The sequence below is a fragment of the Athene cunicularia genome (assembly GCF_003259725.1).
Source record: "Athene cunicularia isolate RWA chromosome 24 unlocalized genomic scaffold, athCun1 chr24_part1, whole genome shotgun sequence".
Taxonomy (NCBI): Eukaryota; Metazoa; Chordata; class Aves; order Strigiformes; family Strigidae; genus Athene; species Athene cunicularia.
The window spans coordinates 1,934,100-1,951,217 of NW_020799132.1; the positions used below are offsets into that span (position 1 = coordinate 1,934,100).

A 17,118-nucleotide genomic window follows, 5' to 3' on the forward strand; every position below is an offset into this window, starting at 1 on the left:
GAAAAGAAAACCATCTCTACATCTACCCCCAATCTCTTAAAACCCACAACTGATGGTGCTACCAGCAAGCTCCAAGTCCTTCTGCAATAAAAAACAACACAGTTGTGCGGGTTTTTTTTGGTTTTTTTTTTTCCCCTTAAAATACACCTATTGAATAATAATCATAGGTTGCTTCATCCTGCCACCAACACTGAGGGCAGGTGCTCACCGGGCACCACCTGTGTGAGAAGACACACAGGCTGCCAACCTCTCCAAGCATAGCAAAGCTCTCCATGAATTTAATTAAAACCAGCACACATCATCATCATCATCACCACCACCTTCTCCAGTTTGTGCTCTGGTCGGTGTGAAACAGCCGTGCCTCTGATTTCTTTGAACAACTGGAGCATGGCACCGGTTTCTTTCAGTGCTGATGTTCTGCCACAGCTGGTGCCACTATTAAAAGACACATTTCTGGCTTTAAAATCAATTGCACCAAATTTGCATTGACGCTATTTTAATTTCACCATGTTACTTATAAAAAGAATGAAAAAAAAAAAATTCATCTTTGTACAAAACGTCGCATAGTTATAAAACATTTCCGTTCCCAACTTTCATATTCTTTAGTGTCTCTTACAAGCACTATTTTCTGAAGTGGTTGAAGGGAATATTGCTGAAATGTTGCAGATGGGGGTAAATCTGTACGATAGATCAATAAGCAGCCCAGTTTTAATTAAAGCAGCTGACTGGTCCACTAGTCACTTATTATAGTCTCTTTTTTATAGTATTTGAAAACCCCTAAATCTCTTTTACTGCAGTCCTCTAGCATATATAATTTTCTTTTCAACTTGGCCAAATTCAGTTGGAAAATGGAGTTAACAAGTTCTTTTTGAAAACGGATACATTTTTATGTAAATACTTTATTGTGCAATGTGAATACATGAGTAATTAACAGGACATTCTGAGTTAAGCTTTTCCCTTTTCTTAAAATAGGAGGCATTTTTCTTTCTTCCCAGGCCAAAATGTACAAGCTCTTTATAAATCTCTGGATAGGGGCTTTCATTTGAGGTTGAATTTATATAGCATTTAAAGTGCTATATAAATTAATATACTTTTATTACTTAATATTTACATAGTGCTTGGTGAGAATTAATGGTTGCAAGGCCTCTTAGCTAACATATTTTCATGGTGGTGAAACAGCTGCAAAAAAAGGGCTTGTTAGTTTGGGGTACGTGAAGACCTGATTTTTGGGGCAGAGCAGAAACTGAAGTAATCGGCTGCAGGTTACTGAGCACCACTTGCAATCCAGTCACAAATGGTGTAAGTACAGCGGCATGCAAAGCGTGAAGGCCTCATGAGAGTCTGAATTTCCACTGCCACGTGGTGCCTCTGTCAGAGGTCAGAGCAACTGCACAGCCAGAATACACCTACCCCTCTGCCTCATCCTGTGCAGACAAAATAGGTTATGGGAGGACACTGTTAACACAAAAGAAAGCAGCATCCCCATACGCAAGCACGGCATACCAGAGACTTGATTCATTTTGGAAGTATTTTTACTGAGACAGCTCCAATTACAATGGTCTTACCCTCATTTTTCCAAAAAGCCGTTTCAATCTGGTTACTTTTGAGGAAACCTCACAGATAAGCACGAGGTACGGCCTCAGCGGCATTCTCAGCTCCAGTAGCGTAGCCCTGCTCCTAGTACTACACCGCAGACACACCAGCGTGTAAGAGCTGAAGTCCTGCCGCGAGGCTGCAACACAGTATATTCTGCTTCAAAAGCGAGGCAATCAGTGCTCAGGTGCACCACCTAAAAAACAAGCAGCAAGAAGTTCTAGGATAACAGATTCCCCTTCATACAGAGATCAGTCCTCCCCAGGCAGAACAGTTCTAACCCACCAGATCTTGTTCTTTCCTTGGTGGTCATCGAGAGCTTTATGTGCAATTAATTCATATGACTGTTAGGTGGCAGGGAGGAAGGGAGATTGAGAAAGAGTCTCCAGCAAAACATCAATGTGATGCTAGCAGCTGAAAAAAACTAAATGCTTTCAGCCGGGAAAGGCTCTGGAAACGGCTGCTCTCAGATAAGTCCTAGTCAACGGCAGTTTACGCTACTGCAGGTATGTTGACACTCGCAATGGTCATGGTTAATTTACCGTGTAGATATATTCGAGATGAGAACTGGTACTTACCTGCTGTCTGTGACAACAGTACCACTTCGAATGAAGGCTGCAAGGCTGCGGCATTCCCTAGAACACCTTTCCTGTTAACCCTGTTAGGTAGGTGGCATCTTACATTTCCGTCCAAGAATCCCATTTTATATGCTTGTTTCCAAGGCTTTTAGTGCCCTTTTCCCAGTCCATCTGTGCTAACAAAGCGCTGAGAATCTCATCCTCACACCTTTGGCTGCTACTGTTTATTCTGTAAAACATGTTTCAGGTGAACAGCTCTGCCCATTATCACTTGCAAGACCACAACTATGTAAACAAGAACATATTTATGCAAAGAAGTGCCCTGAAAGGGCGATGTTAAACTCTTGATAAAAAGGGCAAACAAGTCAAGCAAGGAATGTGTCTGGTACCATTAAAATCACTGGGAGCAGCAACTTTAGCAAACCCATATGCTAAGATCCTGCCAGTACCTGGAGAATGAGTTCACAGAAGTGAGAAAGTCTTTGAATATTCTCTCACCATTCTCTTAAAATCCACAAATTAAAGCAAAAAATTGATCTAGCCTGTGCATGGTAAAGTTATACAGCTCTCAATTAAAAACCTCGATTGAAGCCTTAAATGGTGGATCATATAATTTGTACTAGCTCTACGTAATAGATATGTGCACGTTAGAGGTTGCAGAGGTAGAGCTGAGTCATCCTTGGTTTTAGGAGGTAGAATACAAACTGAATTTAGAAAATGACTACAGCATGTGGTGGGCTTGAGTAAAGAGAACACCGTAAGTGCCTTTGGGAAATAATACTTCTTCAAACACCACAAATAACATTAGAAAGCTGCCAACCTGCTATGGAATTGGACATCTATATTTGGCTACAAAATTTCTCTGGGGAAGTCAAGGGTTCCTGCAGATTTGCAACTCAGTCTTCCACCTGTAACTCAAAAGGACAACACGTTGCAGACAAGGTGTAGAAAGTCCAGCAGCAATGAGATGAAGTGAAACCGCTGAAGAAACTGGGCTTAAGATAGAAGATCTACACAGAGGATGAAGATGTTCCATAGAAAGAGGGTAACAAAAAAGATGCAGAGACCTTCTAAGGCCTTGAAAGATAATGCAAGGCAGACAGGAGTTTAAAAAAAAAAAAAAAAAAAAAGCAAGCTGATTTCTATGGAAATGCAATGAAGTTTAGAAAAGCAAAAGGATGGAGAATAAGAACAGATGCACTGAAGTAGAGTCATACCTTAAAAATGGGGATAAAGAGGGAAATTGCACGCAAGAGGGAAACCATCGCAGGAAACTGTGAAGAGGAGACGACACAGTAAATAGTGCTGTGCAACAAGCCCTTCTGTTTCTGCTTGAAGACATCTTTAAAAGGACTTGGCAGGAAAGGTAGGAAAAGTCTACCCTTTATTGAAACCTTATTTCCTGATGGCCATTTTTCTACTGCTCTGTTCTGTGCCTGAAACAGTGCCATTAATCTGGCTTTCACACAGGTATTCTGAGATTTTTCTCGGGGCAGATTTAAACAGCAGTTTGTGCTATGTTAATCTCAACCAGCACAATCCTGGCCTACAGCATGTAACAAACAGCTAAGGGAACAATCATAACATTAATACTCTCCCATAACTGCAAACTTCAAAATAAGCGCTTCTTTTAGGTTAAGAAATATTACTGCTTTGGTGAAGCACATCAGAACAGAAATGGTGGCAATGCATTGGAAAATGAAAAATACATCAATTGAGGGTGCTTAAGGCTAACACAAGAGTGTGGCTGCTCAAGGAAGCCGCTGCTCCTTCAGTACTCTGAATCTTAGCATCTAGAAAATGTGCTAAGTCTGTGATCTCCTCTCATTTTCTAGATGGAGGGCAAAACCAATGATTGCAGTGAATTTAAATGGACAATTTGTTTTTCTGAAGAGGAAGATTACCCAAGATGAAAGCAGTGTGTCAAACACACAAGCAATCCTTTTTTGGAATAGATTTGCACAACTGTAGGATTCACTATCCAGGAAAGGAAATTACCTCTGATACATAATTCAAAAGAGTAATGAGCCCGCACTCAGATTTAGGATCCCAAATGCAAAAATAGAAGAGAGCCTAACCACCTTTTGAGCTAACAATCAGCTTTCAGAACATACAGACTGGGTATTTATGCTGCTCATTTTCTCTCTCCAGATGGATCCAAGGCTTTGGGCACTGGCAGGATCTCAAAGCAGAATAATGCCTGATGCTTCTTCAAAGAGCTGTAGCAAACGCTTACACCTGAGATAAGGAACTCAAAAGGCAGCGGGGTCTAGGGGGGCTATAAATGAAGGCATAGTCAAGACACTGGAGGGGAGAGAGGAAGGAGAGGCTGCACTGCAGAAAACATTGAGTGAACTCTCACCCTCTTGCATTGTAATATCTTCCTTCAGTGGGCTGAAAGTGTCCTGTCATCTTTGACTCTTCTAGTCCACCTGGGAAGACAGAAATGTCGTTTAGTCTCCAAAGATGGCAGGATCAGTCATTCCATATCAAGGCAACGCAACCATTCCAACTTAAATAAGCTGAGTGGTGCAGTTTGTGGCAGAGAAGCCATTTGAGAGCTTAAACATCAAAAAAACACCCTACAATTAAAAAGAATCCACCAACAACTGATCATATTTTCCACAGATATTGGCTTATTATGATGCTGAGGTTTCTCCTGTTGTCCTTGGACAATGTTTCTTTCCTCTCCCCTCTTCTGCTTGCTGGTCTCAGTTAGTCTCACTGCAATGCTGTGAAAGGTTGTTCATTTTGTAGAGGTCTTACAGGAAAGATGAAAATTCAAATATGTTATAATTAGCTGCAGTTCCACATAACTCAGTATTATTGCAGCTTTTATACTGGATCTGAATTTGTCCCACGAATGTGTGTGTCAAATATTACAGTAGAATGATTAATGATATCACACATAATGGAAGGATTAAGCCTTGATGCAGGAGAGTTGCTTTAGAGGAACAATTTTAACTTCTTTCCACTCATAATTTATTTTTGTCCTGTACTGTAAAAGAAACCTGAAATTTAAAATAAAAATGGCTTGTGTTACTGGCAAGCAAGAGAAGAGATCTGATTCATGACTGAATTCTTCATTCAGTATTCATTGGCGGATTAAAAGCCAAATCATCTTAACAAATGGCACAGCAATGAACAACATCAAATCTAAAAGCCTCAGGACTTGTCCTGCTGAATAAACGTAGAATCATTTGCAGCAGCTTTGAAGATAAGTGCAATTCAACAACAAAAAAGTCTACCCCTCCCTCCACAATCAGGTCTGATTCAGTGCCTGTTACATCAGGCACCACGGAATAACCTGTGTTAACAAGCTCTTCCACTGAAGTTGCCTTTTATTCCTGCCCCTCCATCACTTGTTTGCGCAGTTACTCAGTTTGCAAGCAACGGGGTGTGTTAGGAAGTAACTTATGACACAGGAACAGACAATAAGGAATTTTAAAGTGTCCAGGAGATGTGTCATGTCCTATAGCACAACACTTTCTTACTGGGAACTGCTGTTCTCCGTCAGTTGTGTGATACTTTTAAGTGCTTATTTTTCTGGTGCACTTAAAAGCAAAATAACTCCACCAAAAATTCCCTCCTTACTCACTTTGATACCAGCATAGACATCTGCAGTTTGCATCATTCTATTTAAACAAACATTACGGTACGTTTGGTGTTACAATCAGCATTAGAAGCTTCACGGCTCCCAACCACCCAGTCATTCTTCTTATGTCAACACAAGAATATTTATTTTAGTTTCTTGAAATGTGCACCCTGGAGACAAGGGTGTCGTGCCCCAGGTTCTGCAGGGAGCTGCGGCTTTGCCCTCCTGTGTCTGTCACTGGACCACACTTTAGGAAGGAGCTGGAAGGTCTCGTGCTGATTAGCAGCCTAGGCTTCAACTGCGAGTTAGGGGGAAAAACAGTGGGATTTTGGAATTCCCAGGCACAGGAATTCATATTTGCAGACCTTGCTCTGTAACTTTTTTTCTTTTTTTTTAATGCCCCAGATATAAGGCCGTGCTCTCTAGTACCATTTATTTATAAACTCATTTAAGAATGGCTTCATATTCTACGCTGGGTTTTTTATAAGCTTTGAAAAGTACAGTTCTTTGGAGGGCCACAAGAAAATAAGAAGCAGTACTTCTGCAGCTTTCAAGCTCCTATGACAGCAAGAAGTTAGAATATAGGTTCTCTTGGCAATAAGAAATAAAGAACTACACGCATTTGAAGTCTTTTTCAGTTGAATAAAGGCATACAGCAAGACAGGGCTGAAAGGAACTGGGACATCTGCATAGAAGATGAATCCCGATGTCTCCAAGGGAAGGAGTGGACCGCCTACAACTTCCACCCCTAAACCCATGGCCCGAGGGGGAGAACAACCCCCTCGATTCCTTCCCTGAATCACATTTTCTCAGAAGATGAGTCAGCCCCAGCGAGATCTTTGTTTTAAAAAAAATCATGTTGCTTCTCCTGTAACTTTCCAATCACCATTTCCCACGTCTTGCAAAGGGCTGAATTAAAAGTTGCTGGTTTTAGTTTACAACTTCTTTCACTATGAACTCCCCTCACTCACGGGAAGATAGAGTCGCCTGTGCTCTGGCTGTCCCAGTTTGCCCAAGGTTGAAGGTCCTTTTTTCGCATCCATTTTGACCCACAGTAATGAAAACACCAGTTCGCAGGAGAGCTTCACACCGATACCAGCCTGTTCTGCATTTTATGAAGCAGATTACAAGGCTTCTTCGAAGTCTAGGTTTTCCTGCCCCATCTCAGTCGTTTGGTTGACTCCCTAAGGTCTCTACCAAGATGTAGCTCATTGTCTAAGTTATATAAAAGGAGTCTTAAGTAGAGCACTCTATTGAGGTTTGAGTTTTCCCTTTAAAATGCAAATGGATGGTAGTTAATTCCCTTTTGGGATTTAAGAGCTGAATTTAAAATGGGAAATGATGATACGAAAATATACTTCAGAAAGCATTGCAGTATGAGTAATGAAAGAGTCGCCATCTGAATACAGATTCTTCTGGTCAGCCAGACATCTTCATTTACCTGCGTTTTAATTGTTTCCCTCAAAACTGCTTTTGGCTAAATTTTTCCTCGACATATTACCTGGTGCAGTCTCAGTGGACTACAAGAAGGGCAAAATTTGACCACATTTTCTATTTTTTTAAATCTCATATATCAGCACAGTTAAATGTATCAATATTCTCTCAGGTATTATAAATATCTCCCTCTTTTTTTTAACAGAAAAGTCTAATGAGACCTTCTCCATACTTCCTGAAAATATAGCTGGATGACAGACCTGTTTGCCAGCTCCTTTGTTAACTGGAAAGGGTAAAAAGCTATCCAAAAAAGTGTCTACTTAGCAAAGATGTTAAATCAATACTTAAAGGAATATCTTCCATCTTACGTGCTTTTTCATAATTACCAGTTTACTTCTAAGAGGGAAAAAGTAAGCATGCATAATTATGTCTTTAGCTCAATTTATGCGTAAATACATCCATATACATGTGTGTACACAGACACACCTCTGCAAGCCTACATGGACCTGGGGGATGCTAACTGCTCCAACCTGCATTTAAAATTCAGAGCACTGCACTCCATGCATGATCAGGCCTTAAGTAACTCAACTGGATCCCTTGTATTTGTTCCATCTTCCGGAAAATATACCTTTATATAATCCTTCAAAAGAACTCATTTCTATGCACCTGGACACTGGCACAAACACATACACCAGTTTTAATAAACCTTGTACTTGCAAAGGATAGAATTGTGTCATTGTGATATGAAACCCACAGATCACATGCCTAAAAGGGAACTGCAGAGTTTCTAGCCTACGTTTAGAAGGGCCTAACCCTGTGAGCTAGTTGAAGAACTAGAAATTACTTGTTTGGATTTGCCTCAGCGTGTGGGCGCGGAGCCAGGGCTGTGGCCAGGGAGCACATGCAGAGGTGTGGAAGAGGAGCCGACCCCAAAGCAGGTTCCCCCCACCTCATCGAATGCTACCTGCTGATCCAGCATCAGCTGCAGCAGCCCAGCACACGGGTAGATCCCCTGGGAGGGTCAGCAATTAAATACCTACGCCATCTCAAAACCTGAAAAACAGTAAGTTACACAAGTCTTACTTCAAGCTTTTCCTCCGTCTGCACAAGAACGGATAGCATATATCAAATATTCAAACTTTTCCTCTTTGCCCTTCTTTTGTTTCCGTGTTTTTCTGCAAATTGCAGACTGTCCAAGTTCTCTGAGCTCTGTTCTTTCTTTTTTGTTACAGACTGACTTCAATCAAACCCTAGATCTAAAAGTCCCCAAACAACCAACAAAGAATGTATTTCAGTACGTTAAATTTGAGAAGTCACAATAAGGGCCGTAGTATAATACTGTGATATCACTCACAAAGGACTATTACTTCATTGTGAATGAAAACAGCATCTGGCACAGGGCAGGAAATAATCTACCAAAAAGCATCTGAGAAGTACAGCAATGGAAAATAATAATCAAATGAGTTTGTGGCTATGTGGCGTTGTTCTCTTCGCTAAAGGTTCTTGCATTGTGAAAACGTTTCTTTAAAGTAAGGGAAGGAAAAATACCGCAGACATTAAGTCTTTTTTTCTGCCTTTGACTCAAATGCTTGCCAATAGCTTTTCAACAATTGCGTGATTCACTATTGAGTATTTCATCATGAAAGAAGCCTGCATTCTGTACGGTAGAGGGCTCTTTCATTCATTTTTATTTTGTATTTATATTATCAACCAACATGTCAGCTGTTAAAGAAAACCTGGTGAAAGACTACAAAAGGAGATAAGCTCTCAGCAGGTGTTACAGAAATACCGAATTGTCTTTTAGTCTTAATTATACCTTTAAGGTGTTTTTGCTGTGCTGCAGCTGCTCTAAATTAAATGAAATAGTATTTTGTGAAATTTTTTTTCTACAGTTTCTACAATCTCTATAAGAGAAAGTCAATGGGTCAAAATAAAACTAGTTAAGGGCCAAACTGTGGGAAGGAAAAAAATGAAAACAGGCATCACCAGCAGGTTTCCTAGAAGTCCTGCAGGGAATTACTGAGGAGGGGGCAGAGAAAAAGAGCCAGGCTCTGGAATTCACTACAAAGATTAACACAGAAGGAGATGTCTTACTACAACCTCTTGCATTTGCAGAGGACTGTGAGGATGCAAAGTGACTCATTCAAGTTATTCGGGTATTCTTGGATGAAACAGAACTCGCTAGGGAGATGAATTCAGCCTTATCAGACTGATCCATGAAGTGTAAAATGACCCAGGCATCTTAGGTGTATTCTTCTCCTTTGCCTTCTAAAACATCTCAGCAACTAAAATCGTAACTTTCAAGACAATGTTACCCCAGTGGCAAAAAAGACATTTCAGTGGAAAAATTGGCTACTGATTGAATGGGCCTGCAGCTGGTAAGTCTTAAAGTGATTCCAAATTTGCTTTAAGAAATACCCAAGCTATTACTGTGGTACTCTATTATTCAGACAAATTCATTAAGCAGCAAATTTCAGTAGATTTTGAAAATCAGAGGTCAAATTCTGGGATCCTTTGATAAAAACTTACAGCCCAAATCCTACCTGAGCTCCCACTGTAGTGTATTAAAGACAATCTTCCCAAGCAAATGGATTTCAGAGCACTGGGAAATATCAATTCTACTCTGGCAGCAGAACTCTTGAAACAAATATCCATAAGCGTCCCTGCAAAATTAAGGCAGAGCAAACCTAACATGACACAGGACATGCAAGCACTCTCAGCTGGAACTGCAGCAAATATTTTATTGTGAACTGCAGCCTCATGCTCAGGCAAGCAAATCCTGAATTTTTCCACTGTATGCAGGCTGAGGTTACAAGAGTTCAAAGCAACAGTTGAACAATTCTGTAATAACAGAGAAATTAAGTACTGTCATAACTGTGTTTGAAAGAATGCTCTCACCTTACCCTGTAAATCTGCTGGTTTGAAAAAAAAAACCCAAACAAAACACCTCTGTTGTGATGTTGTGAGTCGAGCTGGCCAGATGCCTGGGCACACCTGGAATACATAACATTTGGGTGCATCTGAATGACATGAACTTTGACAAGAATGATTTCCTTAAAAAAAAAAAAAAAAAAGAGATTGGCTCAAAATAATGGGTCTACGTCCTGTTCTCTGAAAGATTTTGGAGAAGCAGATTGATGCGGTGTTTCTTCATAGCCTACAGTATCTGCATCCCTCCTCCAGCACCGTTCGTCTGAAACGCAGTGGAGGAGCTGCCAGAATTCCCTGCTCCCGGCAGCTCTGCGCTTTTCCTCTGTGCAGCAAATTTTCACGTTTTTCCTGTCTGGCTGGCAGCAGGAGTTTTTCATTTGCAGCCATCTGCACCAGGGCAGAGGCTGCGGCTTCAATCTTAATGGCTGTCTCGGATGATACCATTTTCTTTTTGTCAGCTTTCGAGATAAGGCAGCATTGAACTACCTGACAAGCCTTGGCGTTTGCTATACATTTGCTCTATGATACCTACTGCTCTCCTAAGACACTTGTATTCAAAGGCGCTCAGGTATTCTGGCTATAGCGTGGGTGGAATACACTTACCTTTCAAACTCAGTTTAGTTTCAAAACATCCCCTCCTTTAAACTAATCAGTCACTAAAATAAACATTTCTCATCCACTGAGACAACTACCCTCTCGAAGGACACATCCAACTGCAAAGAACCCCTCTGCAAAAATATTTTGAACACAATCCAAAGTGACATCTAAATCAATACAGCCCCACGCTGCTGCCCGTGTTTGCTCGTACAGCTCCTGCTGCAGGGTCAGGTTCTCAAACAGGACGCCGCAGTCTGCTGTGCCAGAGGTGTTGATAGCAGCGCAACACCACCAACGTTGCAAAAGTTGTTTTTCTTCCACTTAGCCATAAAATCCCAGAACCCCGTGGGAAAATTTCAACAGCGTTTTTCTTCTCAGAGGTCTAACTCTCAAGTTGTTATGATAGAAAATTGAAGAAAAACTTGAAAATGCAGTAAGCAAAGACTCAAAACCTCAGGGGGGGAAAAAAAAAAAAAAGTGAAGCATACAACCACCTCCAAAATTGCTTTTTTACACCAAACCCACAAGCTCTTAATAAATAGAGTAACAGTACAAACATTACATTTAAGACCGAATCTAAAGCAAACCTAAGAGACAAAAAAAGCCCAAACCACAAATACTTTGACAAAAATCAAGACTGCTGCAGTGACAAAGCCCTACCAAGATAGCACCCTGCCAGGGGCCTGAAGCCACTAACAAATCTTAGTGATCCTGAGCAGCTTCACCTGGGGCCTCCACCCACAGGACCAGGAGCTCTATTTAAGCCAAGCCCAGGGACCTCCTTCTTTCCCTGAATGATTCCAGAGAAGTGTTGGGCTTCAGCTTGAAGATAGTTATGCCTAGATACAGATCTCCAGTTCTAGCTTGATCTTAAATCTGTTTTATTGCTCTGGATTTGGGAAGTACCTCCTGGATTTTATCTAATCCTGATTGTCCTCCCCACCCTATATCATGACCTATAGGTTTAATTCCTGTCTGGACAGCACACCTGCCTCATTCTCTTGGACTTGCCTGATGACCTGGATTCTTAAATGACCCTGACTGCCATCTCCAGATAAGCCTTACTCTTGTTCAGGTGCTGAAGGGTGAGACTGTATCTGATGAGTACTTTCACAAGCTTGGAGATCCAGACTTTTGGATAAGAGCTCAAAACCTCCCAGGGGAGGCTTTTTTTTTTTTACTCTTAGAAATCATTAAGGGTTTCTAAAGCTGTTTTGGAAAATGTATCATGTGAGATGAAAAATTCTTTTTAAAAGCTCTGTTGCCCCACTATAGCAGAGGGGCTAGCAAGACAGATGGGGGAATGAGGAATGTGTTATACAGGAGAAGATGAAAGAAATGTGGCCTGTGTAGTCTAGCGGAATAAACTTCAGGAGAGGCTATGACTGCTGCCTATAAATACATCAGGAGAGTAAACACAGGGGAAAGAAAAAAGTCCCCTATTTAAACTGCATAAAAATGTTGGCACAAGAACAAATAAGTAAAAATGGGCCTTGTCTTCAGTGATGTTTTTAGTCTCTTGTTCAAGGCTGCAAGAACAAGAGTCTCAGTTTCTCTCTAAGAGGAAGCCTGCCCAGGCTATATAGTGTTGTCACGGAGGGGACTGGGTGGCTTGGAAGCTTTCCTGCCAACTCCTACATCCATGAGAAGGTCAGATTTCTTAATTTCTAAATTCTGGTGAAGGAGGAAGACTTAATCTGACAGATAAATATCTTCTATCTTTATACATATTGAAAAATAATACTGAGTCTTTCCAGCTAGGGGATTTACTTTTTGCCATTATATAAAAAGCCCAGATAAACAGAGTGTATGATTTGCACATATATTAAATTATATAATAAAATGTGGGTTTTTTTTTAAAAAAGTAGCTGCTGTCTAAACATCTACCATAAGTTATCACTGCACTTTTTTCTGTGTTGCCTCTCTTTATCTACTAAGCATATCCAGAAGCAGGAGGAATATCTCTGAAGATCTCTTCTTCCCCAGTAAAGGCTGGGGAAGACTGACTGTATGATCTCATCACTTTTTTGAAAACAGCTACCAGAGGGACATGTATTAACAAGTCCTTTTCCAGTGTGAGAGATGAGGAAACCTTCTAGAAAAGTTAAAAATCCTTTAAGTATTTATGGGGGGTTTTTTTAGGCCTAAATACAGGACTAATTTTAATAGAGAATATTCAACTTTTGAGCAAACTTGGAAATATTAAAAAGCATTGTCAATAGTTTTGAGTCATTCCAGCTTGCTTAACGGAGAGGAAACCCAAACGGCCTCTGTGTTTACTTTGCAGTTGATGAACAAATGATTTCCTACTAATGACAATGCTCCTACATAACCAGAACTGGATAGTGGTGACACCTGAGCTTGAGTCAAAAATCAGCTACTGAAGTTGGGTACTTTCAATTAAGGATTGTAACACTAATTGTGGTTGAAGGTCTTTCCCAGAGAAGAAATGCATATACTAAATAAACAGTAATCCCAGATGAAGTAGATGACCTGGATTTGAAGTTGAACTACATCTGTCCAGCGCAGATTTCTGGGAAATGTTCCAGTAATTAGGAAGTCTCGCAACGCAAAGAACAACTCTGCTGCGTTGGTTCCTGTACTCGCCGTCGCCTGTGAGCTGGGGCATTTACTGGTACCACAACCACCTCGCTGCCTTGCTTAAGGGCCAGGACTCCACGGTAGCAGCTGTGCACAAGAATGAAAAGTATTTTTCTCACCCTGTAAAAGCTTGCAAACAGGCAGTTTACATCAAAACTTTTGAAACACTAAATCTCTTGGCTGATTTCTATCTTCCCCTAAACCCAGAGATCTCAAGACGCCCTCAGAAGCAGCAGCCTTAGTAAATATGGGTATAATGGGGAGATACTGGTATGTGAGTGGCAAAGTATTTTCCCTGCAGGCTTTTTTGCGGCCAGAACTGGCTTTTCCCATCCCTACGCCACAGCATGGCTTTGCTAGATAGGTTTTCACAGTGAACTGAAAAGCTCCTATTTCCCAAGACTTGAGGCACCTCTTACCAAATGCACCGTAAAGATATCGGGGGGGGGGCTGTGTGAGTTGTTTCCTCCCTTATTACTGTGCCTGTTGCCTACATTTCTCATGAATATTGGGGAATAAATGCCATTTGGGTGGGTACAGATCAGGCAAAAGGGTGGCCAGTAAAGAATGTATGTGATGAAATGCTTTCTCCAATGGCATGTTTATAATTTAAAGTTAAATAATTTTAAAATTTTTGAGATTATTAGGTAGATGCTATTAAAGCACACTTAAACCTCCCAACTTCATTTAGTCAAACCTTTTCTTGCAGTATAAGGGGATTAACTCAGCTTGTTCAAATAAACTCGTTAAACTTTTTTTTTTTTTTTTTTTCAGGGGGAAATGACCCTGAGAGTTAAAATAGGATAACTTTGTTGTATTTGTGTTTTACATGAGGTCACTTTAATTAAATTTATTGTGGCTTGCTCTAAACCAGTAAACTCATATTTCTGCCTTCACCATGTTCTGTATTCTCTGTGCAGGATGTAAAGTAATTACATTTCACTTGCATTATAATTTAGCAGGTTTTAAGAGAAACATGGAGAGCTGAAGTTTTTCCATCTTCTAGATTGGTGTTTTAAATCACAGCCAGCTGCTGACTTGCACACGGGAAGTTAGATGGGTACCACAATAGTAGCCCAATCTGTGCACAGTTTAATTTGGAAATCTAGGCACAAGTACCTACTTATCATGCACAGAGGTAGTCCGGGAGGTCAATAGGGTCAGCAAGGCATCGTCTGCTGCTCTAATAACTCAAATGAGTTTACAGCATTTTTCTTTGTCATGTTTTAATCTATGTGCTTCTCAAAATGGGATAATGTCATAAAGAAAAATCAGGTAACCTCAACAAAACCAGAAACAAGGAGGTATAGACAGGAAAAGAACAAACAAGCTTTCTAGGAGGGCTGAAAGAGTGTTGGTGAGCAGCTTTAGGGGACTGTGGTCCGGGTGTGGGAGGTTTGTTTTTAAGGCAAAGACCTGTGAAAGTGGTTTTACTAGGTGAAGGGAATAGCTGAAGAGCTTCAAGGGAAAGAGTTGGGTCAAAAAGATATTCAGAAGTAAATGAAATGGGCTTGGGTTAAAGTATGCTCTTCCACCTGGAGCCTGAAATGAGGGAGAAAACGGCCCTTGCTGGGAGGATGTCAGCACACACCCTTCGATGTGGGAGACAGGGCTGTGGCCCAGAAAAATGAGCCTTGTAGTGGCCACAGGCAAGAGACAGAACAGGCAGGACAGGACACATGCAGCAGAGGCAGTGCTGAAACAGCAGTATCCAAATGAGGTGATGCAGAGGCGGAGATACAGATCCGATGACCCAGAAGACAAGGGGGGAAAAGGAGGATCTGGTGAAAGGTTGCAGCACTGTTCTAGACAGTATAGGTGGATGTGGAAATGATATTACATAGCATATTTAAACTATGAAGATTAGAAATAAAAGAACCTAATGTGATGGCTTCTCTCCCTCCAAGAGCATGAAGCTATTGGAAAAACAAAGCCCATGCTGGAGCATCAGAAACAACACATAAAATATGGGCAACACAATAGGCTTTACATCAGATTCCAGATCCTGAAGATGATGAATCGGACCAGCATGCTTTGGCTTCATCTGGCAGTTTGTTGCAGCCCATGTGTGCTTGCACTGAATCGGCCTTTCCAAGCTAAGAGGGGGTAAAAAAAAACCCCAACTGTGGAATAACTTTCAGAATATGACCCACGTACCAGGAAAGGACAGCCCAGAGGTCCCACGCTGTTTTGTGCACAATTGTGGAACTATAAGCATGAAAACGTGGCACAATACTGTGTCTTGGAGCCAGTAAATCTTCAAAATGTAAGGGAGACTCTTGGAAATCTCAAATAAAAATGCAACACTGAAAACACTTTGATTTTTCAGAAGCAATACGTGTAGTTGTTAAGACTTAAAAGGAAATAAAGCAGTTTTGTTGGGTCTCATGTATTTCCTTGTGCTATTTGTTATCCGAATGTTTCAGTATGGTATATAATGAAATTAGAACTGTTTTTATAGGATAGAGGAATAAATTGACTCCATGACTCTCATAATCCAGATTAAGAGAACTGTCCAGAGGAGTGAAAAATTATTGTGGAGGGGAAAAAAAGCCCCACAAACCCAAAAAACTTCTAATTGGTAATTAATTCTGCTCATTTCAGTTTTAAAATAATTTCTTACCTAATATTTTAAGGTCAAGATCCTAAATACAAGTTAGAAAATTTGCATATCTGCTTATTTTTATTTTTTTTTTTACTCTTGATTGCTCATGGAAGTGATGGGTCAGTACAACAGGGGATGATTTCAATATATACCTGCACTTCTTAGTTTAAAAGAGTAGCTCAGGTTTTCAAAAGACAGACCTACTAGAGAAGCATGCTTAATTGCACCAAGATCTGACCCTCTCACTATTCTCCTGGGCAGAGAATGAGCAGAACCAGTTTTTTAAAAGCAGTGACTCATCTTTAACCAAAACTTACCCATCCTATTTTAGTGGATTTTGGGTCAATTAGCCACAATGGCCCCTTGCAGGATCTGTAGCTGCCCACGCTTCAGTGGAACAGTGTTTATTATGAATGTGCACACACGCAGTTCACGAAACCATTTGGAATAAAGTTAAAAGGTACAAAACACGGAGATTGTCTTATTTAATAGCTGCTGAGCTACTAGATCAAATGGCTTTCTGAGCACATGCTAATGTCAAATAAGGAATAAGAAAAGCAGTATTTTTCCATGCCTCCATAATACAAACACCTCTCTAAGACAAGCAGAAACAAAACTATGGCGATAGCCCCATTGGAATGACCAATTAGTTAAATATCTGAACAACAGTAATGATTATCCTTCTCTGAGCTGACATTTAGGATTTCAACACATATACCATGAAAAAAAAGAAACACCAGCGCCAGCTGGGGTCCTGTTAGGCAGAAGGAGTCCTTTTGGGGGCAGTTCCCTCACTGGCTGACCCTCGACAGATATTAATAGCTCTTGCTTCAGCTTTTAATTTGTAAGTATATAAATAAACTTACAGCGAATCCCTCCAGACTGCTATTTTTTGACACAATTTCAGAGAATTATACCCCGAGGGGCTGCGAGATGAGGCACGGGGGGCTGTGGAGATCTTGTGCTCGTCTCTTCATCTAGCGGGGAGGGGCAGATGGACCCGGCCCTACCTGCCGTGTAAAGCGGGAGCCGGCCGCCCCCCCCCAAATAAATCACCGCCGCTCTGATTGGTGGCGAGGCTCCCAGCGGAGCGGTGCGGGGATGAGAGCGGCGCTCTGATTGGTCGCGGGCATTGGAGGGGGGGGAGGAAAGGCCCGGGCAGGGGTTCCCCCCCTCCCCTCCCC

General features: G+C 41.1%; 1 long non-coding RNA gene across 2 annotated transcripts; it reads right to left on the minus strand.

Moving 5' to 3' along the window:
• Positions 1 to 237: 237 nt before the first annotated feature.
• On the minus strand, positions 238 to 15,936 carry LOC113488539. 2 transcript variants are annotated; one of them, XR_003399945.1, is made up of 6 exons: positions 15,487 to 15,936; positions 13,222 to 13,416; positions 10,104 to 10,253; positions 8,165 to 8,253; positions 4,534 to 4,932; positions 238 to 3,079 (listed from the first exon to the last, which is right to left on the minus strand). It is a non-coding gene; the product is annotated as an uncharacterized LOC113488539 (long non-coding RNA). The 2 variants fall into 2 exon arrangements; XR_003399944.1 differs by lacking the exon at positions 15,487 to 15,936 and having other exon boundaries at positions 13,222 to 13,973.
• Between the last annotated feature and the right edge of the window lie 1,182 nt (positions 15,937 to 17,118).